The following is an 18,902-nucleotide window of genomic DNA, read 5'->3' as shown; positions in this document are numbered from 1 at the left end:
CTTGTTTGGTAATTAACTTTTCTTTGTTTCTCTCTCTCTCTCTCTCTCTCTCTCTCTCTCTCTCTCTCTCTCTCTCTCTCTCTCTCTCTCTCTCTCTCTCTCTCTCTCTCTCTCTGCTACTTCTGAGATCCCTCCTTGTGCTAGGTGTGAGTTAGATGGTGGCTGGGATGGTATTGGCTAGTAAACGTCATCTGTGGTTTCTCTCAAGCCTGTCATGCTTATTCTGCAGCCTGGAATTCTGGTTGTGTCTCTCACCTCAGACTATTGGAGTCAGTTAAGAGACAGTGGGCGAAAAGAATTCAAGGATTTGAGAACATGTCATGATCAGCATTTTAAAACCTTGAACTTGTATTCACTCAAAGGGAGAAACTATTACGGGTTGATCTTATTATTAAATTTGGAAGATATTTTCATGGACTCTCCCCAATCACTGTTCACCTCAGCCCCCTTGTGTCAACACTAGAGGCCATCCATACAGTTAATGCAGCAGACCTGCTCATCTCAGCCACTGCTGTCAGCGCTAGAGGCCATCCATACAAATTAATGCAACAGACTTGTACACCTCAGCCACTACTGTCAGCACTAGAGGCCATCCATACAATTAATGCAACAGACTTGTACACCTCAGCCACTACTGTCAGCACTAGAGGCCATCCATACAATTAATGCAACAGACTTGTACATCTCGGCCACTACTGTCAGCACTAGAGGCCATCCATACAATTAATGCAACAGACTTGTACATCTCAGCCACTACTGTCAGCACTAGAAGCCTTCCATACAAATTAATGCAACAGACTTGTACACCTCGGCCACTGCTGTCAGCACTAGAGGCCGTCCATACAGTTAATGCAGCAGACCTGTTCATCTGAGCCACTTCTGTCAGCATTCCGTATAGTTGTTGTGATGCCAGGCACACATTTTTCTCAAGAGTGATGAAAATCTGGAATTTTCTTGCTAACAGTGTGCCTGAATCTAATTCTGTTGATGGTTTTAGGTACAGTTTGTCCAATTTCTCAGGTGTACATCTGTTTGATTCTTGCTGGTGACATATACGCTGTGCTGCTAGTCAGATTTATTATTTATCTTGGGCTGATGGCACACTTGCCAGGCAGTTAGATAAGCATGTACAGACTTTGGTGTCTTTTTGATAGTGCTGGTGAGCTGACCCTGAACTGGCCCTGAAGGGGTTCTCTCTTGTGAGACCAGCCAGGTAAAAAATATGTTGAAATGTAGCCACATTTACTGTTCTGAAGTATTTACTATTCTATTCATTTCTTCTCTGTTCACAGGTGCTCTGGAAAATCAATTCAAGGCTAATTATTATTTTTTCTTTATTCATTATCCACAGTTGCCTTGGAAAGTGCATTCCTGGCTGAGTGTGGTGCGTGTGCCTGCTACTTGTGTGGTGGTGCTGCTGCTGCGTGAAGCCTCTGCCGTGGGAACCCACCACAAATAGCTAATGGATTCTGTATGACGGGATCAGCAGCAGACAGAATTCCAGTGATGTATTAACATGCCTAGGTTTGGTCCTAAAGGATTGATTTGATGTTGTATTTACTACTCATTTGTCTGTAGTCTATATAGTTTTACTACTACTGGAGTAGTAGTAACACTGGGGCTTTTTTTTTTTTTTTATTCAAAATTTGTGTTGCCCCTGGCCAGTGGCCCTCTTACAGGAGAAAAGTAGTAGTAGTAATATTTATTTTTGTATGTGTTTGTGTCTATCATAGTATACTGCAGTGTAGGAAAAGTTTTGTGAGGAAAATGTGTTAATCTTGACAGTCACTGGTTTGAACCTGAAGCACAACTTTCCAGAAACAAGACCTTGCATTTAGTATACAACAAACTAACTTACCAGCTTCCTGTGTTAGCTTAATTCTATCTTGTTTGTATTCTTAATGCTTTGCTTTCTCATAAAAAAAAACATTTTCAAAGGCCATACAGATGATCACCAAAATTCTCATGGGGCATTTTCTTTTTCTCTTGCAAAATCCTTGCATTGTCAGTCATGAAAATGCCCCTGGAGACCACAACAACACCACCTGAGTAAAGATAAAGGTGAAAAATAATGATAGTGGTTGTGGCAGTGATGGTGGTGGTGGTGGTGGTGGTGGTGGCGGCGGCTCTGAGGAGAATTAAGTACTAATATCAGAAGGATGTGGTTTTCATGTTGCAGAAGAAACCAGATGGAAAAAGGTGTGTGTGTGTGTGTGTGTGTGTGTGTGTGTGTGTGTGTGTGTGTGTGTGAGAGAGAGAGAGAGAGAGAGAGAGAGAGAGAGAGAGAGAGAGAGAGAGAGAGAGAGAGAGAGAGAGAGAGAGAGTGGTTGGGTTAGGGAGAGAGAAGAGAAAGAGAGGTAAGTGTGGAGATATGGAGACAAGGGAGAAGGAAGGAAAAGCAGAGGAGTTATTGGAGAGATGGAAGAAAGGGAGGGAGGAGGGGAAGACAAGGAGGGAGGAGGGTAGATTAGCAGTATGTAAGTGAGTGTGAGTGGAGTCAGCATATAAAAGAGAGAGAAATAGAATACTCTAAGGAGGGAAGAAATAAAGAATTCATGAAAAGACATTATAGACATATGTAAGGATGAACCAAGGATGTTCTATAGAATGGTAAAATGAAGAATAAGAATGGGTTCAACAAACTGGAAAATAAATGGTAAACATGTTGAAGAAGAAGCACAAATTGCAGAGGTTTTGAATGACTTCTTTCAAAGTGTCTTCACTGGAGAGGGAACATTTGGTAGACTGGTGACAGCAGATGTGAGAGCAGAAGAGTGAGTGAGATTGAGGTAACAGTGGATGAGGTAAGAATAATGATGGAAGACTTGGATGTGAGGAAGGCACAGGGACCTGATGGAGTGTCTGATTGGGTGGTGAAGTGTGAATGCAGAGATCAAGCTGCACACATGATTTACAAACTCATCATAACTTCATTAAGGGAAGGAGTGGTGCCCAACATTGGAAAAAAAGCAGGTATAGTCCCCATATATAAGAGTGGAAGCAAAGAAGAACCATTTAATTATAGACCAGCATCATTAACAAGTGTAGTGGCAAAATTGTGCCAAAGAATAGTGAAGCAAAGATGGAGTGAATATCTGGAAAAGAGAGAAATATTAACAGACAGACAATTCAGATTTAGGAAAGGAAGGTCATGTATAACAAATTTAAGATGCTTCTAATCCAGTCATAGATATGATACAAGAAAGAGAGGGATGGGCAGATTGTGTTTATTTTGATAAGGTGCCTCACAGCAGACTGTTGTGGAAATGAGAAATGTCTGGTGGGCTGAGAGGAGCACTCCTACATTGGATCAGTGACTTTCTGAGAGGAAGGGAAATGAGAATAGTGGTCAAAGATAAAAAGTCATCATGGAGAGAGGAGAGGTAATTAGTGGTGTTCTCTGCAGGGTTCAGTACTACCACCAGTCATGTTTGCTACCTGTGTGAATGATGTGATGGAAGGGGTGAATAGTTACATGAGTCTATTTGCTGATGATGCAAAATTGATGGGAAAAGTGGAGAGGACAGGAGAGGATTGTGAAGCCTCTTGCAAGCAGGGAGATCTGAATATGATTTGGGATTGGAGTGACACTTGGAAAAATGGAGTTTAACATAAAAAGATGAGGAGTGTTAAAGTTTGGGCATAGTTGTGTGATGCCAGTCTTCAGTTATAAATTGGGTAATGAGGAAATAAAAAGTGAAGAGGAAGAGAAAGACCTTGGAATTACTGTCACTGATAAGTTGTCCTCAGGAGGTACATGTAAGAAGAAAGACAGGGGAAACATAATCTGGTGAGAAACATAAGAACAACATTCAACTACCTGGATGAAGAGATGATTAGGGATGTAACTGACAATGATAAGACCTAGTTTGAAATATGCAGCAGCGATGTGGTCTCCCAGCACTAAAAGGGACATAAAGAAATTAGAAAGAATACAATGAGCAGCGACAAAGTTGTCTCTGAACCTATCAGACTTATCATATGAAGAGAGACAAACTAAACCTACCCACCTCTTGGAAGAGAGAAGAGAGAGAGGTGATCTGATGGCCTTGTATTGGATTTTTGTCAGACTGTGAAAAACTGGACCAGAGTAATTTGGTGGTGAGAGACTTCAGAAGCACAAGAGGGCATGTGAAAAGATGAAGAAGAAAGGTGTGTGTAGGAAGATATTAAGAAGAACAGTTTCCTGCAAAGTACTGCAGAAATCTGGAAACACACACACACACACACACACACACACACACACACACACACACACACACACACACACACACACACACACACAAAAACATCTGAAAATTTTTACTATAAAACTTGTAAATTTGTTCATAATTGTATGACTTCTTATATGTCACCTCTTATGTGACCTGTTATGACCTCTCAGGGGCATCCTTGGGGGCATCCATTACTGGCAGAAGCCCTAGTGTGCTGAGTGACGGGGGCGGCATGGACCTTGCACCATCAGAGGGTCAGGTCAGTGTGTGCATTGTGCATATTGTGCCTTAGTGGCCTGTCACCTTTTCTTTTCTCTCTCTCTCTCTCTCTCTCTCTCTCTCTCTCTCTCTCTCTCTCTCTCTCTCTCTCTCTCTCTCTCTCTCTCTCTCTCTCTCTCTCTCTCTCTCTCTCTCTCTCTCTCTCTCTCTCTCTCTCTCTCTCTCTCTCTCTCTCTCTCTCTCTCTCTCTCTCTCTCTCTCTCTCTCTCTCTCTCTCTCTCTCTCTCTCTCTCTCTCTCTCTCTCTCTCTCTCTCTCTCTCTCTCTCTCACACACACACACACACACACACACACACACACACACACACACACACACACACACACACACACACACACACACACACACACACACACACACACACACACACACACACACACACAGATATGTTGAAATGGGAGAAGGAATGGCGTGAAGTAATTATAATTCAAACAGAAAGGAAGGGAGAAGGAAGAAGAGATTTTGCAGTGGCTTATGTACCCCCAAAGATGAATGCATGGACACAAGAGGATGGAATAGATGGATAAAAAAGGGAGGAAGTGAGAAATGGAACGAATTCGAGGAGGTAAGAAACAAATATATCAGAATCCTGAGAGATGAAGAAAGTAATTATGAGAAAGATATAGTTAACAAGTGCAAAGATGAGCCAAAGTTATTCTTCAGATGTGTGAATGGGAAGATGACGTTACAAGCGGAATTAATGAACAAGTGCTTCCAGTCAGTATTCACCAAAGAAAGCAAATTTGAAGGAGAAAGAGCATGGCACAGAAACAATGTGATGATGAGAGAGATACAGGTGGACGTAAGTGAAATTAAGAACATTATGAAAGTTTTGGATGTAAGTAAGGCTCAATGACCGAATGGAGTGTCCAACTGGATACTTAAGGAATGTTGTGAACAACCAGCAGGGAGTATACACAATACCATAATATGTTCTTTTAAGGAAGGAAAAATCCCTCTAGACTGGAAGAGAGCCAATATTGTGCCCATTTTTAAAAGAGTGTAATAAAGAAGATCCATTGAATTACAGACCAATGTTCTTAACGAGTGTGGTGGCAAAATATAGTGGAAAGAATAGTTAAAAACAGATGGATGAAATATTTAGAAGAAACACAAACATTGACTGACACTCAATTTGGTTTCAGAAGTGGAAGGTCTTGTGTCATGAATTTAGTGAGCTTTTATGGTAGAGCGATTGATATAATTCAAGAGAGAGAGAGGGATGGGCCTAAAAAAGCATTTCTGATAAGGTACCACACCAGAGACTGCTATAGAAAATTCAAAATATAAGGGGTTTGCAAGGCAATACACTGAATTGGATTACAGACTTGAGGGACAGAGAAATGAGAACAGTAATAAAGGGAGAACAATCAGAATGGTGTAGAGTTACAAGTGGAGTACCACAGGGTCTTAGCCCCTGTAATATTTCTGGTGTGTATGTTCAATATAGTGAATGAGGTTGACAGTTATATAAGTCTGTTTGCAGACGATACAAAATTATTGAAAAGAGTGGAAAACAATATGGATTGTGAAATATTACAGAAAGATCTAAATAAGATATATAAATGGAGTAAGAAATGGGAAATGGAATTCAATGCAAAGAAAATGCAAGGTGATGGAATTAGGGAAAAAAGCAAAAGAAGATTGACAAGTTCGTACACCATGGGAGAAGGTGGGAAATTTAAGAAAACCAAAACAAGAAAAAGATTTGAGAATTACAATAAGTGATAATTTATCACCTGAAAAACATGTAAACAAAATAGTTTGGGAAACCTATGAGTTATTAAAAAAGATGAAAGGGGCATTTGCGTACATGAATGAAGAGATGATGAGAAAAGTTGATGTGGAATATGTGATTCAAATCCAAACTCTGGAATATGCCACAATTGTTTGGTCACCCCATGATAAAAAGAGAAATAAGGAAAATTGGAAAGGATCCAAAGAGCTGCAACCAAATTGGTACCAAGTTTGAGAGATTTAACCTATGAAGAAAGATTAAGGAGATTTGAAGCTTCCATCATTACAAGAGAGAAGAGAAAGAGGGAACCTGATTGCTATATACAGAGCTTTAATAGGTAAGGATCAAGTTGACAAAGAAGACTTATTTGTGTGGGACTCAAGAGATACAAGAGGACATGGACTGAAAATTGAGAAAAACAAGTAGAAGAGATATCAAGAAATATGGTTTCCCAAATAGAAGCATAGAAATATGAAACAACTTCTAGATGAAACAGTGGTACAAGCAACAAATATTCATAAATTTAAAGTTAAGCTGGATGCTTATAGATATGGAGACAGGACAGCACGAGCATATCTCTTTTCCTGTAAAACATAGGTAGGTAAATGCACATTTCCTGTCACTACTGGCCCTAGGTATGGTAAAGGAAATGTCATGAGTCATACTACTACTACTACTACTACTACTACTACTACTACTACTACTACTACTACTACTACTACTACTACTACTACTACCACCACCACTAGTACTACTGCTACTACTACTACTACTACTACTACTACTACTACTACTACTACTACTACTACTACTACTACTACTACTACTACTACTACTACTACTATTACCACCACCACCACCACCACCACCACCACCAATGCTACTACTACTACTACTACTACTACTACTACTGTCACTACTACTACTACTACTACTACTACTACTACTACTACTATTACTACTACTACTACTACTACTACTACTACTACTGCCGCCATCACCACTACCAACACCACCACCATCACCACTAAATCAGTATTTATTATTTTTCTTCTTGTCTATGAAAAGACGTGGAAAAGTGCAGGGTGGTATCATCAGCGTAGGAGTGGATAGGACAAGAAGTTTGGTTTAGAAGATCATTAATGAATAATAAGAAGAGAGTGGATGACAGGACAGAACCCTGAGGAACACCACTGTTAATAGATTTAGGAGAAGAACAGTGACTGTCTACCACAGCAGCAATAGAACGGTCAGAAAGGAAACTTGAGATGAAGTTACAGAGAGAAGGATAGAAACCGTAGGAGGGTAGTTTGGAAATCAAAGCTTTGTGCCAGACTCTATCAAAAGCTTTTGATATGTCCAAGGCAACAGCAAAAGTTTCACCAAAATCTCTAAAAGAGGATGACCAAGACTCAGTAAGGAAAGCCAGAGGATCACCAGTAGAGCGGCCTTGACGGAACCCATACTGGCGATCAGATAGAAGGTTGTGAAGTGATAGATGTTTAAGAATCTTTCTGTTGAGGATAGATTCAAAAACTTTAGATAAGCAGGAAATTAAAGCAATAGGACGGTAGTTTGAGGGATTAGAACGGTCACCCTTTTTAGGAACAGGTTGAATGTTGGCAAACTTCCAGCAAGAAGGAAAGGTAGATGTTGACAGACAGCTGAAAGAGTTTGACTAGGCAAGGTGCAAGCACGGAGGCACAATTTCGGAGAACAATAGGAGGGACCCTATCAGGTCCATAAGTCTTCCGAGGGTTTAGGCCAGCGAGGGCATGGAAAACATCATTGTGAAGAATTTTAATATGTGGCATGAAGTAGTCAGAGGTTGGAGGAGAGGGAGGAACAAGCCAAGAATCGTCCAAGGTAGAGTTTTTAGCAAAGGTTTGAGTGAAGAGTTCAGCTTTAGAAATAGATGTGATAGCAGTGGTGCCATCTGGTTGAAATAGAGGGAGGGAAAGAAGAAGAAGCAAAGTTATTGGAGATATTTATGGCTAGATGCCAGAAATCACGAGGGGAGTTAGATCTTGAAAGGTTTTGACATTTTCTATTATTGAAGGAGTTTTTGGCTAGTTGGAGAACAGACTTGACATGGTTCCGGGCAGAAATATAAAGTGCATGAGATTCTGGTGATGGAAGGCTTAACTACCTTTTGTGGGCCACCTCTCTATCATGTATAGCATGAGAACAAACTGTGTTAAACCAAGGTTTAGAAAGTTTAGGACGAGAAAAAGAGTGAGGAATGTACACCTCCATGCCAGACAGTATCACCTCTGTTAGGCACTCAGCACACAAAGACAGGTCTCTGACATGGAAGCAGTAGTCATTCCAAGGAAAATCAGCAAAATACTTCCTCAGGTCCCCCCAACTAGCAGTGGCAAAATGCCAGAGGCACCTTCGCTTAGGGGGATCCTAAGGAGGGATTGGAGCGATAGGACAAGATAAAGATATGAGATTGTGATCGGAGGAACCCAACGGAGAAGAAAGGGTGACAGCATAAGCAGAAGGATTAGAGGTCAGGAAAAGGTCAAGAATGTTGGGCGTATCTCCAAGACGGTCAGGAATACGAGTAGGGTGTTGCACCAATTGCTCTAGGTTATGGAGGATAGCAAAGTTGTAGGCTAGTTCACCAGGATGGTCAGTGAAGGAAGAGGAAAGCCAAAGCTGGTGGTGAACACTGAAGTCTCCAAGAATGGAGATCTCTGCAATAGGGAAGATGGTCAGAATGTGCTCCACTTTGGAAGTTAAGTAGTCAAAGAATTTCTTATAGTCAGAGGAGTTAGGTGAGAGGTATACAGCACAGATAAATCTAGTACGAGAGTGACTCTGTAGTCGTAGCCAGATGGTGGAAAACTCAGAAGATTCAAGAGCGTGGGCACGAGAGCAGGTTAAGTCATTGCGCACATAAATGCAGCATCCAGCTTTGGATCGAAAATGAGGATAGAGAAAGTAGGAGGGAACAGAAAAGGGGCTACTGTCAGTTGCCTCAGACACTTGAGTTTCAGTGAGGAAAAGAAGATGAGGTTTAGAAGAGGAGAGGTGGTGTTCTACAGATTGAAAATTAGATCTTAGACCGCGAATGTTGCAGAAGTTAATGAAGAAAAAGTTGAGGGGGGGTGTCAAGACACTTAGGGTCATCAACAGAAAGGCAGTCCGACCTGGGGACATTTATGGTCCCCTCCCCAGATGGGGACTCTGAGGCTGGTGTAGGAGTCGCCATTATGATTTTGAAATTTTTGAGTGAAGGGTGTGTGTGTTATTAGGTGCTTGTAGTTTTGTGTGGAGGAAGATAGTTGTGACTGCCCCCTTGTGTTGTGAGACACAAAGGGAAACATTCAGTAAGGTCACAGCTGGGTTTAATGATAAGTTCACAGCACCCCTGAACAGTGCTGCACACCTCACTGGGAGTAATTATCGTTTCGGAAGGTATCTACTGCCTCCTCCTTGGAAAGCAGTAGGGAGTTTGGGAAGGCAATGGGGAGTTTGGGAAGGCAGTGGAGAGTCTTGGAAAACAGTGGGGAGTTTGGGGAGGGTGTGGGGAGTTTGGGAAAGCAATGGGGGGTTTGGCAAGTCAGTGGAGAGTTTGGGAAGGCAGTGGGGAGTTTGGGGAGCAGTGGGAAGTTTGAGAAGGCACTGGGAGTTGACTGGAGTTTTTAAGACAGACAGAGAGAGAGAGAGAGAGAGAGAGAGGAGAGAGAGAGAGAGAGAGAGAGAGGAGAGAGAGAGAGGAGAGAGAGATTATAAATAAAGACATGCACAGAAGCTGATAAACGGGCAACAATGCATAAGGAGACTCCACAACAACATATCAAGTATTGTATCCATGAACAGCACCCACCTACATTCACTCACTAACCAGGCTGATCTGTACTGTACTTCTGTGTATGGCAATGAACTGCAGTAAATATGAACCAGTATTTTTTCTGTCATTCTTGTTCTCTTTTACCTCAGGCAGTGCAGTGCAAAGTACTGTACTTCTGTGTATGGCAATGAACTGCAGTAAATATGAACCAGTATTTTTTCTGTCATTCTTGTTCTCTTTCACCTCAGGCAGTGCAGTGCAGACTCCAAGGCTCCCCGAGTGTACAGCATTGTTGTGTGTGTGGATGGGGTGTGTGTGCCAGACTCCTCACATTCTGTATTGGTAGGTTGGGAGAGAGAGAGAGAGAGAGAGAGAGAAAATCATTACCTGTACATTTGTGTCACATGTATATTTTAGCTATATAAAGTTATCAAGTCCATGTGTGTGTGTGTGTGTGTGTGTGTGTGTGTGTGTGTGTGTGTGTGTGTGTGTGTGTGTGTGTGTGAACCATTTCCTCACTGACACAAGCCCTTCCAGAGACATTTTTCCTTCATTCAAATAAGCCATAGTAATTTAATTTCACTAAGCTAAAATAAAAATAGTAAAACATGAATTAATCTGCATCCATCCCTTCTTTGAACTTTAAGTGGTATGTGTCCTTTGAAAATACCATTAACTTGTATCTTTTTATTCAGCTTGGGCAGCTACAACAGCCAGATTTGTACACCAACTCTCTCCTTCTCTCATCTCTTTCTCTCTCAGCATTTGTCTCCCCACTTTTCTCTTCCTCTCTCTCTCTCTCTCTCTCTCTCTCTCTCTCTCTCTCTCTCTCTCTCTCTCTCTCTCTCTCTCTCTCTCTCTCTCTCTCTCTCTCTCTCTCTCTCTCTCTCTCTCTCTCTCTCTCTCTCATCATTCTGAGCTTCATTTATTTTTGTTTATGCATGTTTTCTCATTTTTGTATGCACTAACTCATTCTCTCATCTCTTTCACTATTCTTCTCTCCATTTATTTATGTTCTTGCATGCTCTCTCTCTCTCTCTCTCTCTCTCTCTCTCTCTCTCTCTCTCTCTCTCTCTCTCTCTCTCTCTCTCTCTCTCTCTCTCTCTCTCTCTCTCTCTCTCTCTCTCTCTCTCTCTCTCTCTCTCTCTCTCTCTCTCTCTCTCTCTATTCCCTTCTTCCATTCATTAGAGGTCATCCCCTTACACCCACAGCATGTATTGCACTCGTACACATCTCCTCCTCCCTTTCTCTCCCAGTTCTACATTTTCTCTCATGTCTCCTCTCATCTCCTCATCTCCTCATCCTCCTGTGTCACTCTCTCCTTAGTATGGCTGGGCAAGGTCACATACTATTGAGACAGTAGCTCTTCTTTGGTCATTACCAGGCTCTCTTTTGGATCTTCATGGCAGTTTCCACAACAGCAAACACTGCAAGCTTGACCACACTGATCTTGTCTCCAGTGAAGCTAAGAGTGGGAATGTTTTTACCAAGTATGTGTTGTGTTGTGGAGTTTTTAGTTTAGTTTTAATCACTGTCCTTCCTTAATCTGTTACTGGAATCATGAAAACACCCTTGCAAACCATAACAACATCTGCTAAAACCTGTTAAAGTATCATTAACCCTTTTAAACCATTACTTGAATCACAGAGACATCCTTGCAAACCCTGACAACATCCACTGAAACTTGTTAAACTGTCACTAGCATTATTAAACCATTACTTGATCATAAAAACACCCTTGAAAACCCTGGTAACATCAATTAAAGTCTGTTAAACTATTACTAACCTTATTAAACCATTACTTGAATCATGAAAATGCCCTTGAAAACCCTGATAACATCCACTAAAACCTTTTAAATTACCACTCCAATCAGGGGAGCTCCAAACACTATTAGAGCCTGTTAATAAAGAAAAGGCACTGGGATATTGGGGAATGCACATTTCAAGCTGTAGCCTTACCTCACATCCTTAACTCTCATAACAGGGCCTTTGTTGGAGGCGTCCCCTGTGATATAGTGGACGACAACCTGGAGCTCTGTGACACACTGACAAGGGAGAAGGTTACTTGTCGCTCCAAGGCTAAGCTGGTCGGCCCCATGAATGTCACTGTCTGCGTTACCGGAAGAGGCGCGTCTGAAGTGACCAAGATAGGAAGGTACGTGGACTCCCAGGACAGGCTGTACCAGTTCCTCACATATGCTGGTGTGTACATATAGTGTGCCTGCATGTGTATGCATGTGAATCTAGTCTTATCTTATGTTACCTAAACCAGTGTAACCTGACTTTATCCTGACTACTGGAAATAACTGTATAGGAATTAAGCTTGTAATGCCCTGTGTTTTAGCAGTAGATTGTTGTGTTTTTCTTAGTTTTTACAGGGTGTCCTGCAAGTTTAGGTACACACTTTAGGTATGATAGTTCAAGTAATTCTAAGTTGAAAATACTCTATATACATATGCTGTGTTTTGTTTTATTTTGTGAGAAATTAATGTGTAGCTAAGTTGTGAGTTGCGGGAGCTGCTTGCCTGGGTGTGCCTCCGCCTCCTTCCTCCCCTCCTTGGCTCGCTACGTACTCGCGTGATGCTGCGTAGCATTAAGTGATAAATTTTTGTGTACATTGTATGCAGTCAAATCCTTACAGGAAATAGCAAATAACAGATTAAATTTTTGTATGTGCCAGTGAAGAAAATGTGCAGGTAACACAGCAATACAGCGGTTATTCAGTGCTACTTTTTAAAACACACATGGCAGTTCACTGCAAATGTCATCCCCTTTGACAGTTATCATCTTGACATTTAAATGGCAAGCCTTGTCAATCAAGTGATAGCCAAAGTGCATCTTTTTGCTCCTGTCATTCCTTATCTGCTCTGCAGCTTCCTTAATGCTGTGAATCAACTCCTCTCTGTAACGTGATTTGTTCTTGTACACCAAGGATTTCATGAGTCCCCAAAGGAAAGAAATCTGTTGGTGTTAGGTGAGGGGATCTTGCTGGCTATTCCTGTGGGCCTCCACCACCTATCCATCATCAGGAGACTGATCCCAGGGAAGCCACTCCCACAATACACAACTTACAGGTTAATTTCTCACAAAATAAAGCAAACAGCATGTGTGTGTATAGAGTATTTTTGACTTAGGATTAGTTGAATTATCATATCCTAAGGTATGTACCTTAATTCATGGTACACCCTGTATTGTTAGTACACACACACACACACACACACACACACACACACACACACACACACACACACACACACACACACACACACACACACACACACTGTGCTGCCCAGCTAATTGGACACATCCACAGCAGCTCTAAGGGGTTACCTAAGTTTTGGTTGTACAGGGGGCCGAGCTTGAGTCCTGTCTCTATAAGAGGGAATTGTGTGATGTGTGAGTGCAGGGGAAGTGAAGTGTAAATTGGGAAGTGAGCAAAAAAGGTGAATGGGAGAGTAGTGTATGGGTAAACATTGTCTTGTCAGTGATACCAAGAAGGAAGATGTTGGCGGACACAGCAAACATTTTTGAGGGTTTCAAGGAAGAAGACCTCAGTGTAGCTTATACAAATAAACAAATATGGAAAATTGAAGAAAATGTGAAAATATGATAAATTCATAACTTAGTAGCAATAATAAAGACATGGAAGGAAGAGAGAGAGGTGGGTGGTGGCATTGTAAAAAGATATCCAGTGATATAATAGAGATGAAGAAGAGGAAGATGGAAAAAGAAAAAGAAAACAAAGAACTGAGAGAAGAGGTGACAATAATAGTGAACTTAAACAAGAAGTACTATAAAGAAATCAAGAAACTCAAGGAAGAGAATGAGGAGTTAAAGAAAGCTTTACAAGAGAGAGAGAGAGAGAGAGAGAGAGAGAGAGAGAGAGAGATTAAGGTTGGGAAAGTGAAAGAGTCAGTGACAGCAGAAGTCAAAAGTTGGAAAGAAGAGAGAGAACAACAACAAAAGGTGAATATAGATAAGATCATAAGGCAACAGCAACAGGAACACAATAAGGACATTGAAAAGCAATTGATTAAAATAATAAAGGAAAAAAGTAATCTTGTGAGAGACATTGTACAGAGAAAGATGTTTGTGGTGGTATTTGGGGTCAAGAAGAAGAACTTACTAATGAAAATAGCTAGAGAGAAAGAAGAGGCAAAAAAGACTAAGGAAATTATAGCAGAAGTGGCGGAGGAAGGAGAGGAGATAGTTGAACAAATTGAAGAGGTTTACAAGATTGGAAAATACAATGAAAATGGAACAAGACCAATGAAAATAAGATTCATGGCACAAACAGCAGTGAAATATGTCTTGCAAAGAACAAGAAAATTGGCAAAAGTAGAAGGAATGAATAAATATGAATAAAGGAGAGAGAAGTAAACTGAAAGAGTAAAGTAGAGGAAAGTAATAGAGTACAGGCCCAGTCAAAAAATGAGGAGAGAACACAAGAACAAGCGAGGAGATTTGCTTGGAAAGTTGTGGACATGAAAGTGAGGAAATGGTGCCACAAAGATGCCACACCAAGCAGAAGTTTAAAGATTATGTATACTAATGTAGATGGTTTGGTGTTGAGCCAAATGGAACTTAAAGACTACCTAAAGAACAATAAACCAGATGTGGTTTGTTTAATTTAAATCATACTAAGAGGAAATAAAGTTGGAATTTGCAAAGGAAGGTTGTAGTGCATGGAGGAGAGACAGAAAAGGAAAGGGAGGAAGAGCAACAATGATATTAGTAAAAGAGGATATTGTTGTTGAGGAAGTTGAATATGGCGATGGAATGGCAGAAACTTTGAGTGTTGTGATTAAGATCAAATGAAATGAAAAAAAGGAAAGTTACTGTGATGTACATACCACCAAAAACTAATGCATGGGAAACTGATAGATATAAAATTATACAACTAAAAACAAGAAATAGCACAGGAAATGATAAGGAAAAGTAACAAAGTGCTTTTAGTAGGCAGCTTCAACACTAAAGGAATGAACTGGCAGAAGATGGAAGTGAAAGAAAATGTTGGGTCATGGAGTAAACCTATTTTTCATATATATTTACTTATTTATTTTTTTATGTAGGAGGGACACTGGCAAAGGGAAACAAAAATCCAATAAAAAAAAAAGGTCACTGTGATACCAGACCCGGATTAGGTCAGAAGTAGTAGTCAAGAATTGAAGGATATGTGTCTTGAAACCTCCCTCTTGAAAGAGTTCAAATCATAGGAAGGTGGAAATACAGAAGCAGGCAGGGAGTTCCAGAGTTTACCAGAGAAAGGGATGAGTGACTGACTGAGAATACTGGTTAACTCTTTCATTAGAGAGGTGGACAGAACAGGGGTGAGAGAAACAAGTCTTGTGCAGTGAGGCCATGGGAGGAGGGGAGATATGCAGTTAGCAAGATCAGAAGAGCAGTTAGCATGAAAATAGTGGTAGAAGACAGCTAGAGATGCAACATTGCAGCAATGAGAAAGAGGCTGAAGACAGAAGAGAGTTGATGAGATGAAAAGCTTTTGATTCCATCCTGTCTAGAAGACTGGTATGAGTGGAATCCCCCAGACATGTGAATCATACTCCATACATAGACAGATAAGGCTCCTGTACAGAGTTAGTAGCTGGAAGGGTGAGAAAAAATAACTGAGATGTCTCAGAACACCTAACTTCATAGAAGATGTTTTAGCTAGAGATGAGATGTGAAGTTTCCAGTTCAGAATACAAGTAAAGATGTTCAGTGTAGAAAAGGGGGACAGTTGAGTGTCATTGAAGAAGAGGGGATAGTTGTCTGGAAGGTTGTGTTGAGTTGATAGATGGAGGAATTGAGTTTTTGAGGCATTGAACAATACCAAGTTTGCTTTACTCCAATCATAAATTTTTGAGAGATCAGAAGTCAGGCGTTGTGTGGCTTCCCTGCATGAACTGTTTACTTCCTGAAGGGTTGGACGTCTACGAAAAGACGTGAAAAAGTGCAGGGTGATATCACCAGCATACCATGCTTACCATGATGGTGAATACAATGAGACAGTGGGTGAACGAACTTACAAGATACAAAGAAGAAGAACCATCACAGTTGGACTTAGTGTTTACAAAAAATCCCAGAAAGTAGATCAAGTATACATTGTCTGAGTCCACTGGGAAGAAGTGATCATGTGACAATAGAAATAATGCCACAGGAGGAAAAAGTGTTGCACAGGAATGAACGATTTTGAAATGGGAGACAGAACTATTCTAAGGCAAACTTTGCAGAACTTAATAAATTTTATGGAAAAAATAACTGGGAAGAACTATTTAAAGGTAAAAATTTACCTTTAAATTTGTGCCAAGTTATAAAGTGTAAATTGGGAAGCATGAATGGTATAATGGCAGGTGAGTAGAAGCAAAAAGGAAAAAGGACAGGGCTTGGAGGAAATGATGAGACAACTGAACACAAATACTAGGGAAGAATACAGAAAGGCAAGGAATGAATATGGTATAATAAGAAAAGAAGAAGAAAGAAATTTTGAAAGTGAGATAATAAGAAAATGCAAGGAAGAGCCCAAACTCTTCTACAGATACATAAACAGGAAAATGAAACATAGGGATGACATAAACAAGTTAAGAAGAGAAGGAAGAATTTATGAAACTACTGAGGAGATGAGTGAACTAATGAATGAGAGTTTTCAGTCCACATTTACAAAGGAAACTGATTTTGTGGCACTGAAAGTGGTATCACAGAATGAGGGAATACAGGAAATACAAGTAAAGAGACAACAAATCAAGAAACTGCTGAAGAGCTGGATGTTAGAAAAGCTATGGGACCAGATCAAGTAAATGGATGGATATTAAAAGAATGCAGAGAACAAATGGAAAAACCCATATGGGATATAATTAACAGCTTGTTGAGAGAAGGAAAAGTACCAAGGGAATGGAAAAGAGCTAACAAAGTCCCAATATACAAACAGGGAAGTTAAATGGAACCATTGAATTACAGACTAGTGTCACTAACAAGTATTGTAAGCAAGCTTTGTGAAATAGTAATTAAAGACAGATGGGTGCAGTATTTAGAAGATGAAAAGATGATTACAGAAAAGCAATTTGGATTCAGGAAAGGGATATCCTGTGTCACAAATCTACTGAGCTTCCATACAAGAGTAATAGATGGAGTGCAAGAGAGGGATGGATGGGTTTGTGCAGTACACCTGGATCTCTAAAAAAGCATTTGATAAAGTTCCACACAAAAGTCTTATGTGGAAGTCAGAGAATGAAGGAGGGCTAAAGGGAACAATGTTGAGATAGACAGAAGATTATTGACAAGGGAAGGAATTGAGAACAGTAATCAGAGACACTAATTCAAGTTGGCGCAAAGTGACAAGTGAGGTACCACAAGGATCTGTGTTGGCACCTATTATGTTTCAAATATATGTAAATGATATGACAGAGGATCTAAATAGTTATATAAACCTTTTTGCTGATGATGCAAAAATAATGAAAATAGTAAAGGATGAAAATGACTGCAAGGAGTTACAAAAGGATATTGACAAGATACATACATAGAGCCAAAGATGGAAACTAGAATTCAATGCCAGAAAATGCCATGTGTTGGAAATAGGAAAAAGTAAAAAGATATCTTCATTGAATTACAAAATGGGAAGAGAAATAATAACAAAAAATTCATGAAGAAAAAGAAGGCACATAAACATAATATTTGGCTCTACATACAGCTTTTTAACAGACATTAGGGTGGCATTTAACTATTTAGATAGAGAAATAATGAAGAAAATTATAACAAGAATGATATAACCTAAATTGGAGCACGCAGCGTTAGTTTGGGCTCCAAATAGGAAAAAAAGATTACAGAAACTGGAAAGAATACAGAGGATAGCAACAAAGATGGTACCAGAACTGAAAGACTTAAGCTATGAAGAAAGACTTGAAGAGATGTGATTACCAACGCTACAAGAGAGAAGAGTAAGAGGAGACCTGATAACAATGTACAAATTAGTAAACAATATAGGAAGAATAGACAGAATTGACTTGTTATCACAGGTGGAGGAGGGAGAGAGATGGGCAAGGGGACATGGGAAGAAAATAAAGAAGAGTGGATGTTTGAGCGGCACCAAGAAATGCAGCTTCCTGTATCAAACTATTGAAATCTGGAATGATTTGAAGGAAGAGGTGGTTGTGGCAAACAGTGTACACATGTTTAAAGAGAAACTGGATAAATATGGTTATGGAGACAGGACAAAATAAACTTTGGCTCGTGCCCTGTACAATGCACACGCACACACACACACACACACACACACACACACACACACACACACACACACACACACACACACACACACACACACACACACACACACACACACACACACACACACACACACACACACACACACACACACAGATACCAACATCACCCTATTCACGTCATACATTATATAACTTCATAAACAGTGTTTCTCATCTGTTTGAGAATAAAATAAAGAGTGGATGTTTGAGCTACATCAAGAAATAGTTTCCCGTATCGAACTCTTGAAATCTGGAATGATTTGAAGAAAGAATTGGTTTTGGCAAACGTTGTACACATGTTTAAAGAGAAACTGAATAAGCATGGTTATGGAGACAGGACAAAATGAACATTGGCTCATGCCCTGTACAATGCAACTAGGTAAATACACACACACACACACACACACAGACATCAATGTCACCCAGTTCATATTGCCATGCATTATATAACATCATAAACAATGTCAAACAATGTTTCACATCCATTTCTGATGTTTTTTCACATTTTCCTCACGTGCTGGTGAGTCATTGCCTTCTTGTTTACTGTATAAAACTTTGTGTTCTTGTTATTTATTACATTAATATGCTCTTTTACCATGTTAATGAGGAT

General features: G+C 40.2%; 1 protein-coding gene across 5 annotated transcripts in view; it reads left to right on the top strand.

Annotated features, from left to right (window-relative positions):
• LOC135094082 (uncharacterized) overlaps positions 1 to 18,902 on the top strand; it is a 33,745-nt gene that overhangs the window by 1,442 nt on the left and 13,401 nt on the right. For 2 of the 5 annotated variants that reach the window (XM_063993857.1, XM_063993851.1), the window contains exon 1: positions 12,047 to 12,186. The gene's annotated coding sequence lies outside the window, so the exon portion shown is untranslated. Of the gene's footprint in view, positions 1 to 1,351; positions 1,525 to 12,015; positions 12,234 to 18,902 lie in introns of those variants that run through there. The other 3 variants (XM_063993853.1, XM_063993855.1, XM_063993854.1) reach the window with 3 other exon arrangements.

This window comes from Scylla paramamosain, chromosome 44 (assembly GCF_035594125.1).
Source record: "Scylla paramamosain isolate STU-SP2022 chromosome 44, ASM3559412v1, whole genome shotgun sequence".
Lineage (NCBI taxonomy): Eukaryota > Metazoa > Arthropoda > Malacostraca > Decapoda > Portunidae > Scylla > Scylla paramamosain.
This window is presented reverse-complemented; position numbering and strand designations above follow the sequence as displayed.